This window comes from Coregonus clupeaformis, chromosome 35, assembly GCF_020615455.1.
Source record: "Coregonus clupeaformis isolate EN_2021a chromosome 35, ASM2061545v1, whole genome shotgun sequence".
Taxonomy (NCBI): domain Eukaryota; kingdom Metazoa; phylum Chordata; class Actinopteri; order Salmoniformes; family Salmonidae; genus Coregonus; species Coregonus clupeaformis.
Genome location: NC_059226.1, coordinates 40,225,465 through 40,236,196, shown reverse-complemented (window position 1 = coordinate 40,236,196; position 10,732 = coordinate 40,225,465). Strand labels below are relative to the sequence as shown.

Here is a 10,732-nt window from a genome sequence, read left to right as displayed (position 1 = left end):
TCCAGAGCAACTTACAGGAGCAATTAGGGTTAAGTGCCTTGCTCAAGGGCACATCGACAGATTTTTCACCTAGTTGGCTCGGGGATTAGAACCAGCGACCTTTCGGTTACTGGCACAACGCTCTTAACCACTAAGCTACCTGCCGAACACCAAATGTCAATTTTTTGATAATGGGTGTATATTATTATGGTGATATACAGTATATCTTCCATGTGGGTGTGGTTACTGTCAAAATGGCTACCGTAGCTGTAGTCAATGCTTATCACTCGTGCGCTAACAGTACTGTCTAAATGGCTACCGTAGCTGTAGTCAATGCTTACCACTCGTTCAGTAACAGTACTGTCAAAATGGCTTCCTTAGCTGTAGTCAGTGCTTACCACTCATTCAGTAACAGTACTGTCAAAATGGCTTCCGTAGCTGTAGTCAATGCTTACCACTCGTTCAGTAACAGTACTGTCTAAATGGCTTCCGTAGCTGTAGTCAATGCTTACCACTCGTTAGGTAACAGTACTGTCTAAATGGCTTCCGTAGCTGTAGTCAATGCTTACCACTCGTTCAGTAACAGTACTGTCAAAATGGCTTCCGTAGCTGTAGTCAATGCTTACCACTCGTTAGGTAACAGTACTGTCAAAATGGCTTCCGTAGCTGTAAACAGTACTGTCAAAATGGCTTCCGTAGCTGTAGTCAATGCTTACCACTCGTTCAGTAACAGTACTGTCTAAATGGCTTCCGTAGCTGTAGTCAATTCTTTCCACTCGTTAGGTAACAGTACTGTCAAAATGGCTTCCGTAGCTGTAGTCAATTCTTTCCACTCGTTAGGTAACAGTACTGTCTAAATGGCTTCCGTAGCTGTAGTCAATGCTTACCACTCGTTCAGTAACAATACTGTCAAAATGGCTTCCGTAGCTGTAGTCAATGCTTACCACTCGTTAGGTAACAGTACTGTCTAAATGGATTCCTTAGCTGTAGTCAATGCTTACCACTCGTTCAGTAACAGTACTGTCAAAATGGCTTCCGTAGCTGTAGTCAATGCTTACCACTCGTTAGGTAACAGTACTGTCAAAATGGCTTCCGTAGCTGTAGTCAATGCTTACCACTCGTTCAGTAACAGTACTGTCAAAATGGCTTCCGTAGCTGTAGTCAATGCTTACCACTCGTTAGGTAACAGTACCTCAGTATATAGTAGGTGGTTCTAGGGTTCTAGAACAGTGTGTGAATTCACTGATGCACTTTTATCCCATTCCCTCGCACCATTTAATTTCAACACTTGCTTCTAGCCTCTTTTGTATAGATCCTCTTTTACGTTCCTCTTTTTTCTAACCTCTTTCTTTCTCTCCCTTTTCATTGTTATCCTTTCTGTCCTCATATTTTCACTCTTTACCTCCTCACCCGCTTTTCACTTCTGTCCCCCACCCCTCCTTTCTCCCTCGTTCCCCCCAGACCATCAGGCAGATCTTTCCCCTTACTTTCACTCTGGACCTTTTTCTCCCTCTGTCCCCCATTCCTCCTCTCCCTCTGTCCCCCATTCCTCCTCTCCCTCTGTCCCCCATTCCTCCTCTCCCTCTGTCCCCCATTCCTCCTCTCCCTCTGTCCCCCATTCCTCCTCTCCCCTGTCCCCCATTCCTCCTCTCCCCTGTCCCCCATTCCTCCTCTCCCTCTGTCCCCCATTCCTCCTCTCCCCTGTCCCCCATTCCTCCTCTCCCCTGTCCCCCATTCCTCCTCTCCCCTGTCCCCCATTCCTCCTCTCCCCCTGTCCCCCATTCCTCCTCTCCCCCTGTCCCCCATTCCTCCTCTCCCCTGTCCCCCATTCCTCCTCTCCCCTGTCCCCCATTCCTCCTCTCCCCTGTCCCCCATTCCTCCTCTCCCCCTGTCCCCCATTCCTCCTCTCCCTCTGTCCCCCATTCCTCCTCTCCCTCTGTCCCCCATTCCTCCTCTCCCCTGTCCCCCATTCCTCCTCTCCCCTGTCCCCCCATTCCTCCTCTCCCCTGTCCCCCATTCCTCCTCTCCCCCTGTCCCCCCATTCCTCCTCTCCCCCTGTCCCCCATTCCTCCTCTCCCTCTGTCCCCCATTCCTCCTCTCCCCTGTCTCCCATTCCTCCTCTCCCCTGTCCCCCATTCATCCTCTCCCTCTGTCCCCCATTCCTCCTCTCCCCTGTCCCCCATTCCTCCTTTCCCTCTGTCCCCCATTCCTCCTCTCCCCTGTCCCCCATTCCTCCTCTCCCTCTGTCCCCCATTCCTCCTCTCCCCTGTCCCCCATTCCTCCTTTCCCTCTGTCCCCCATTCCTCCTCTCCCCTGTCCCCCATTCCTCCTCTCCCTCTGTCCCCCATTCCTCCTCTCCCCTGTCCCCCATTCCTCCTCTCCCCTGTCCCCCATTCCTCCTCTCCCTGTCCCCCATTCCTCCTCTCCCCTGTCCCCCATTCCTCCTCTCCCCCTGTCCCCCATTCCTCCTCTCCCCTGTCCCCCATTCCTCCTCTCCCTCTGTCCCCCATTCCTCCTCTCCCTCTGTCCCCCATTCCTCTCTCCCTCTGTCCCCCATTCCTCCTCTCCCTCTGTCCCCCCATTCCTCCTCTCCCTGTCCCCCATTCCTCCTCTCCCCTGTCCCCCCATTCCTCCTCTCCCCTGTCCCCCATTCCTCCTCTCCCTCTGTCCCCCATTCCTCCTCTCCCTCTGTCCCCCATTCCTCCTCTCCCTCTGTCCCCCATTCCTCCTCTCCCTCTGTCCCCCAGACCTTCAGTCAGATATACCTGCAGTATGTAAGTAGTAACAGTTTTACAGGTTACATTTCACTGTTATTTAATTTATAGCTCAGCTTCGCCTCCCCAGTAACCTTACTACACTGTATCAAGCTATAGCTGCATACCATCACTGCAGATCAGATAGGACCCATTATCTCTCTGATTCTCCTCTAAAACCTCTCTCTTTCTCGCTCGCTTTCACCTTTTCTCACTCAATTGGGCTTTTTCTCTCTCATGGTACAGAGATATTTTGTCTGCGTAGAATATGATACTATTTGCTAACTGAGCCACATTCATTCAGCATGTGAGCGTTATATCTCATTAAGCAGTATGTTTCGTGTCAGATTTGTAACTAGGTGTCATGAATATCAGGGTATAGCTAAATCATCATGGATGTTTTTTCAAGTAAAACTCAACATAAAAAAACAAGCTTAAGAACTGACACCATAAAAAACATGTATTTTAAAATATATCTTCCTAAAAAGACCTGTGTTTTTCCATGGCGGATACAGACGTTAATCCTTTTGTAGTCCAGATTGTTTTAGTGTTGTGTTCTCTCAAATTAAACAGTCTTTCCTAATCTATTGTTAAGCAAAGGACATGAAACCCAGATGGCTGGGGGTATTATTGAAATTCAAATCCCTTACGTATTCCACAATGTGTGTCTAACCTTGTCGCCGTGTCAACACAACTACAGTAAACTAACTCTCACTATGGTGATCCTTTTATCGTTAAACAGATGACGTCAAACAACTGTGTATTGTTCTACTGTCTTCAGCTGGCTTGTATCACTACTGTCTATCATTCTACTGTCTTCAGCTGGCTTGTATCACTACTGTCTATCATTCTACTGTCTTCAGCTGGCTTGTATCACTACTGTCTATCATTCTACTGTCTTCAGCTGGCTTGTATCACTACTGTCTATCATTCTACTGTCTTCATGACACTGACAGAACTCAGACTGGGCTGGACTGGGCCCACTGCTTTGTACATGAGAAAGGACGTCATTAAAACAACAGACATTGGTCGAGAGACAGAGAACTCCTAGACTGGGGCTGGAGGTCCAAAGGACATTAGGTTTGTGGGGTCAGAGACGTAGCCTGATCCACCATCCGGACTGCTGCTCTGTTTGGTTTCACCATAACATGTAGAGAAACAGAATGTGATCTTGTAAGATCAGGGACCATATCCACAAAGCATCTCAGAGTAGGAGAGCTTATCTAGGATCAGGTAACCCCGTGTCCATATAGTCTTATTCATTATGAACTAAAAAGCAAAACTGATCCTAGACCAGGACTCCTACTCTGAGACGATTTGGATATGGACCCTGAGCCAATCAAAGACGAGGAAAGCCCCAATGGGAAGACCACTGCGCTGTCATCAGAGGTCATTCAAATGAAACTTTATTCATCAACGTGTCACGTTACGTAACAGACACACAGACTTACCTGTGTCACATAAAGGAAAACTGTTGAATCCCTGTCCTGTCGGAACAAGCTTGCTGAACCGAGGATTATACCACCGTTGGATTTTACAATGCTACTAACCGGATGTGGATATCACAAGTCTTTATCTGGCTAATAGTCTATCATGTAGACATGCTGTAGATGATCATGTTCCCCATTCCCTCCCTGTGTGTAATCTCTGTGTCCTACCTAGTATTGGACATACCATGCTTTGTCCTCTCCACTGTGTTAGCTGATGCGTCGTGAGTGTTCTTGCACGAAATGGCTGAAGAATATCACAAAACGTTTTTTGAAAATTATATCTAACTAAAATGGGACAAGTATTGAGTTTTGTACCTATATTTGACAATACGATTGATCACATTTTTGTTTTATTGAAAGTCACTCTGACGCCCGTAGTTGGTGTCAGTATGCCATTTGTCACGAGTGTCGTAGTGTCTGTTTCATCGGTGTGTCTGTGTCTCTCTCTTTCTGCTGCGTGTGTAACGTCTCCATAGAAACATGTACATACATTACTATTGTTTATTATTATACAACAATAAAGAGAGAAGAACACGTTTACTCCAAAATGGTTACATCATTCAGGGCCCAGGAAAAACTCTTGGCCCTATGGTTCTAACACAATTCATCCAGAATCTGTCTCTGTTGCGGTGTCAGTTTATGGGGATATAATATTAATTCACTACCTGTAACTAGTGTCAGTTTACGGGGATATAATATGAATTCACTACCTGTAACTAGTGTCAGTTTACGGGGATATAATATGAATTCACTACCTGTAACTAGTGTCAGTTTACGGGGATATAATATGAATTCACTGCCTGTAACCAGTGTCAGTTTACTGGGGTATAATATGAATTCACTACCTGTAACCAGTGTCAGTTTACGGGGATATAATATGAATTCACTGCCTGTAACTAGTGTCAGTTTACGGGGATATAATATGAATTCACTACCTGTAACCAGTGTCAGTTTACGGGGGTATAATATGAATTCACTACCTGTAACCAGTGTCAGTTTACGGGGATATAATATGAATTCACTACCTGTAACCAGTGTCAGTTTACGGGGATATAATATGAATTCACTACCTGTAACCAGTGTCAGTTTACGGGGATATAATATGAATTCACTACCTGTAACCAGTGTCAGTTTACAGGGATATAATATGAATTCACTACCTGTAACCAGTGTCAGTTTACGGGGATATAATATGAATTCACTACCTGTAACCAGTGTCAGTTTACGGGGATATAATATGAATTCACTACCTGTAACCAGTGTCAGTTTACGGGGATATAATATGAATTCACTACCTGTAACTAGTGTCAGTTTACGGGGATATAATATGAATTCACTACCTGTAACTAGGGCCCAGAGTTTTTCCTGACCCTAACCTGGAAAAACTCCTAACTCTACATTATGGCCCTTGATCTGTCTCTGTGTGTCTGTGCCGTCAGCTTACAGAGGAGGATATGAGGGTGACATCATCAACTCATGACCCTGGTCCAAATGTTGTTTGATTCATAAAGGTTGTGACTGTGTATAGAGGGTATATTTCATCTGCATGGCTTTACATCCCTCTTGACAAACACTGTCTGGGGAGCTGAATCACTTAGCAGTCTGAGGGAGAATCTTTCAATGCACCTTCAAGGCATCACAGGTGGTTTCGCTCTGTTTACTCTTCAGACACACTGGTTTATTGTGTGTGTGTGTGCGCTCCTGGAAATCCTAATATTCCATCAGGTCTGTTCTGTTTCTCCTCATTACAGATTCCTCCTTCTGGGTCTTCCGGGACGCTGCTGCTGCAGGAATACTAAGCGAAGATCTGTAGCAGAGGCTCTGAAACCACAACAGATCTGTGGCAGAGGCTCTGAAACCACGACAGATCTGTGGCAGAGGCTCTGAAACCACGACAGATCTGTGGCAGAGGCTCTGAAACCACGACAGATATGTGGCAGAGGCTCTGAAACCACGACAGATCTGTGGCAGAGGCTCTGAAACCACGACAGATCTGTGGCAGAGGCTCTTAAACCACGACAGATCTGTGGCAGAGGCTCTGAAACCACGACAGATCTGTGGCAGAGGCTCTGAAACCACGACAGATCTGTGCTGTGTGCTTGCGATGTGTGGGTGTCTATGAGAGAGCGATTGTGTTGTGTGTTTCTCCCAGTGTGTTTGTGATGATTGGTGTGTTTTCGTGGTATACGTTTCTCTCATTGTGTGTGTGTGTGTGTGTGTGTGTGTGTGTGACAATCAGCATTGTGTCCAAATGTTTGTGGTAATAGATTTATGGACACACACAGAAACCCTTTCCCCCCCTGTCCACACCTTAGGTTTTGGATGCAATGTCTGATCGCTTTAAACAACCGTCTGGACCGTCTCAATTCAGTGTCAGTGCATTTGTAAAACTGTTTTTTACAAATGCGGACTCGAAACGCACAAAAGGTTTTCAACACATTTGATGTAATATCCGTTGTTTCGCTCCAGCCTTGCAGCACAGTCTGCCGGTAACACTATTCATCATGGACCACTTTTTAATACCATTTCAAAATCAACTACTACATCGCATATACAGTACCGGTCAAAAGTTTGAACACACCTACTCATTCAAGGGTTTTTCTTAATTTTTACTATTTTCTACATTGTAGAATAATAGTGAAGACATCAACACTATGAAATAACACATGGAATCATGTAGTTACCAAAAAAGTGTTAAACAAATCAAACTATATTTTATATTTGAGATTCTTCAAAAAGCCACCCTTTGCCTTGATGACAGCTTTACACACGGGTGTCCTGACTCTCTGTGGTCATTCAAAATCCCATGTCTTTTATTGTAAGAGTAGGAGTGTTCAGGTGACTACCTTATGAAGAGAATGCCAAGAGTGTGCAAAGCTGTCATCAAGGCAAAGGGTGGCTACTTTTTTGGTTACTACATGATTCCATATGTGTTATTTCATAGTTTTGATGTCTTCACTATTATTCTACAATGTAGAAAATAGTAGAAATAAAGAAAAACCCTTGAATGAGTAGGTGTGTCCAAACTTTTGACTGGAACTGTGTATATTTATCTGGGTCAGAACAAAAGACAAATGTATTTTTTGTGGTTAAAGCCTTTATGTCTCCCGAGTGGCGCAGTGGTCTAAGGCACTGCATCGCAGTGCTAGCTGTGCCACTAGAGATCCTGGTTCGAATCCAGGCTCTGTCGTAGCCGGCCGCGACTGGGAGACCCATGCAACGGTGCACAATTGAAGGAGAGGGAATGGCCGGCAGGGATGTAGCTCAGTTGGTAGAGCATGGCGTTTGCAACGCCAGGGTTGTGGGTTCAATTCCCACGGGGGGCCAGTATGAAAAAAATATATTTAAAAAATTATGAATGCACTCACTAAACTGTAAATCGCTCTGGATAAGAGCGTCTGCTAAAATGACTCAAATGTTTATCTGCACTAATTGAATTGGTTTGGGAGTGTATATATCTGTGCAGTCCCTCTCTCTCTGTTTAAAAAGGCATGTGTTATGTTCTCTTTGCACACCCTAAGAGGCACGTGGGCTAAACGGACGCCTTTTATCACCTGATGCTCATCCCTCACTTCTCCTCCTCCATCTCTAGACATCACTGTTTTCCTCAGCACCATTTATACCCCTCCATCCCTCTCTTCCCTCTCCTCCTCCACCTCTAGACATCACTGTTTTCCTCAGCACCATTTATACCCCTCCATCCCTCTCCTCCTCCTCCTCCTCTCTCCCTGAGGGTGTGATGCACATACACTGAACAAAAATAGAAATGCAAACATGCAACAATTTCAACGATTTTACTGAGTTACAGTTCATATAAGGGTGTGATGAACATAGAATCCTGTGTGTGCATTCTAATGTGACATCACAATGGGTGAGTTACTGTGTCACGCCGCGTTGAAATAACCTTTTCAGTAACAGAAGCTAAATATGTTGTTTTTCCTCAGATCATATTTTTTCTAGATGAAGTCAACGGTGCTCCTCACAGACACATATACACACACGGTGCTTCCTTTGTAAATGCAGGAGAGCAACGTTTTGTTAGAGGATGTTCACTATCGCAGGTGTCCCTTCAGCTGAGAAGGACAGGGTTCATTTATATTGGGGGAGATGCGAGACGCCGAAGTACCATCGCTTACATGTCAATTAGTTTACGTGATGCTCCTGGTGAACATTGACAATCTACTCTCACTTTACATTTGCATGCTACACTAGAGACTATTAATGCACCGCAGTATACATCTCTTGTCGACTGTGTGGGGGTGGAAAAAAACGCATGTCGGGAGGTGTAGCTGCAATGTGTTCAAATGAAAGGATAGTTGACTGAAAGAGAAGCCAAATTGACTGAACTGAACACACCACACACCACTGAACACGTCTCCCGTGCACACAGCACCATTCAGAAACGACAACAGCACTGCTACATGGCATTTAATCAAAGCAAAGAAACTCAGAAAATACAAGAAAAATGCAATTTTGGGCCCCCATATAAATAATCCCTTCAATTCATTAGCAGGAAGAGAGTATACAGTAGAACACGTCTCAATACAGACGTTAGAAAAAGTATTTGGTTTCCAGAAAACAAGAGTCCATAGAGAATGGGCTTCATCAGGGCTTCATCAGTGCAGCTGGTATTGAATGTGCAGAAGTACAGAAGTCCTGAAGAGATGGTCCGTAGTCGTGTGTGTGTGGGTGTGTGTGTAGTGCGGTGCCTGTGGTTAGGTCACTACTCGTCGAGCTGACAGAGCAGGGCTGAGGCCTTGGTGATCCAGTAGTCACTAGGCAGGCTGGACGGCAGCGTCACCGTCACCACAAAGTTAGTAGAGTGGCCTGAGGGAGAGAACACACAGGTCTGTCACTATCTGGACATGATGGACAGAACCAGAGAACACACAGGTCTGTCACTATCTGGACATGATGGACAGAACCAGAGAACACACAGGTCTGTCACTATCTGGACATGATGGACAGAACCAGAGAACACACAGGTCTGTCACTATCTGGACATGATGGACAGAACCAGAGAACACACAGGTCTGTCACTATCTGGACATGATGGACAGAACCAGAGAACACACAGGTCTGTCACTATCTGGACATGATGGACAGAACCAGAGAACACACAGGTCTGTCACTATCTGGACATGATGGACAGAACCAGAGAACACACAGGTCTGTCACTATCTGGACATGATGGACAGAACCAGAGAACACACAGGTCTGTCACTATCTGGACATGATGGAGAGAACCAGAGAACACCACACAAAGGTCATCCAGCCAACTTGACACAACTGTGGGAAGCATTGGAGTCAACATGGGCCAGCTTTCAATACCTTGTAGAATCCATGCCTCGATGAATTGAGGCTGTTTAGATGGCAAAAGGGGGTGCAACTCCATATTAGGAAGGTGTCCTTAATGTTTGGTACACTCAGTGTATATTACCTGTAGTAGACAGAGTCCCAGCCCTAGCTGAGGTCTTGTACAGCGGAGCCTGGTAGAGAGACGGATCAGGGTCGTAGTTCTGCTGGGGTTCAAAGTGCACCACGGGGAGCATGGCGTTCATCACCCGCGGCAACGCATCCTCCATCACCATGTTGACGTCGTCCCAGCGACTGGCGTCCATGAACATCCCGTGCACCAGCACGCCGTCGTTGATGGTGGGTAGCTATGGAAACGGGGTCAGGCAGTACTTGAGTTACCATAATGTGAAATTATAATACATTATGATTAGGGCGCTGGACCTGGTTTTGAACCCTTTAGTTAACGTTTTTTCAACAAACTGTCCGCTTTTCTTTCAATGTCAGATGGTCCAGAACCATCCTCAGACAATGGTTTTCATTTTTGGTGAAATTCTCATTTCTGGAAAAGGCTTTAAATACAGGTTAAAATCTAGATCATGTGATGACAGCCCAAAACCATTATTATGATACAGATACTGTTCTAAAACATCCCAACAGGACTTGACTAGTTGACTAATTTCCTGATGACCACTAAACATCACACAGAGGTCAAAGTGTGTTGGAGTCATTTCTATCAGTGAGTAGCTTAGCTCGTTCATGTTTTTCGAGAGTTCAGCTTTGCTCTAAAGGCAGATCTGCTTTGAAGGCAGGATGCAGTAAACTTATTCCTGCCCTCAAGGCAACCAGTCTAAAAATGTCCCTCTCCTCTCCCTGTAGCTACCTCAGAGTCCATGTCCAGCTCGCCCCCGGCCGATAGGGTCTTCAGCGCCTCGCTCACAGCCCCCTGGTCACGGTACACCGGCAACACGTTGAAGCGGAAGTTGAGCTCGTCGATGGGGAGGTTATAGGTCCTGGCGTGGTTCTGTAGCGCCCCTACAGGTCAGGAGGGGGAACAGCGCAACAGTGTTTCAACATCTCAGTAACTGGACTGTAACCCAGTTTGGTACTTTACTTTTGTACTGATCCCATGCCTTATCAATACTAACAGGATGTATTTATATACAGCACCTGTCTCAGAACCCAACAACATACTATATGATTCTCAAGTAGACT

General features: G+C 45.7%; 1 pseudogene; it reads right to left on the bottom strand.

Annotated features, from left to right (window-relative positions):
- Nucleotides 1-8,002: 8,002 nt before the first annotated feature.
- Nucleotides 8,003-10,732, bottom strand: part of LOC121564181 — a 99,501-nt pseudogene continuing 96,771 nt past the window's right edge.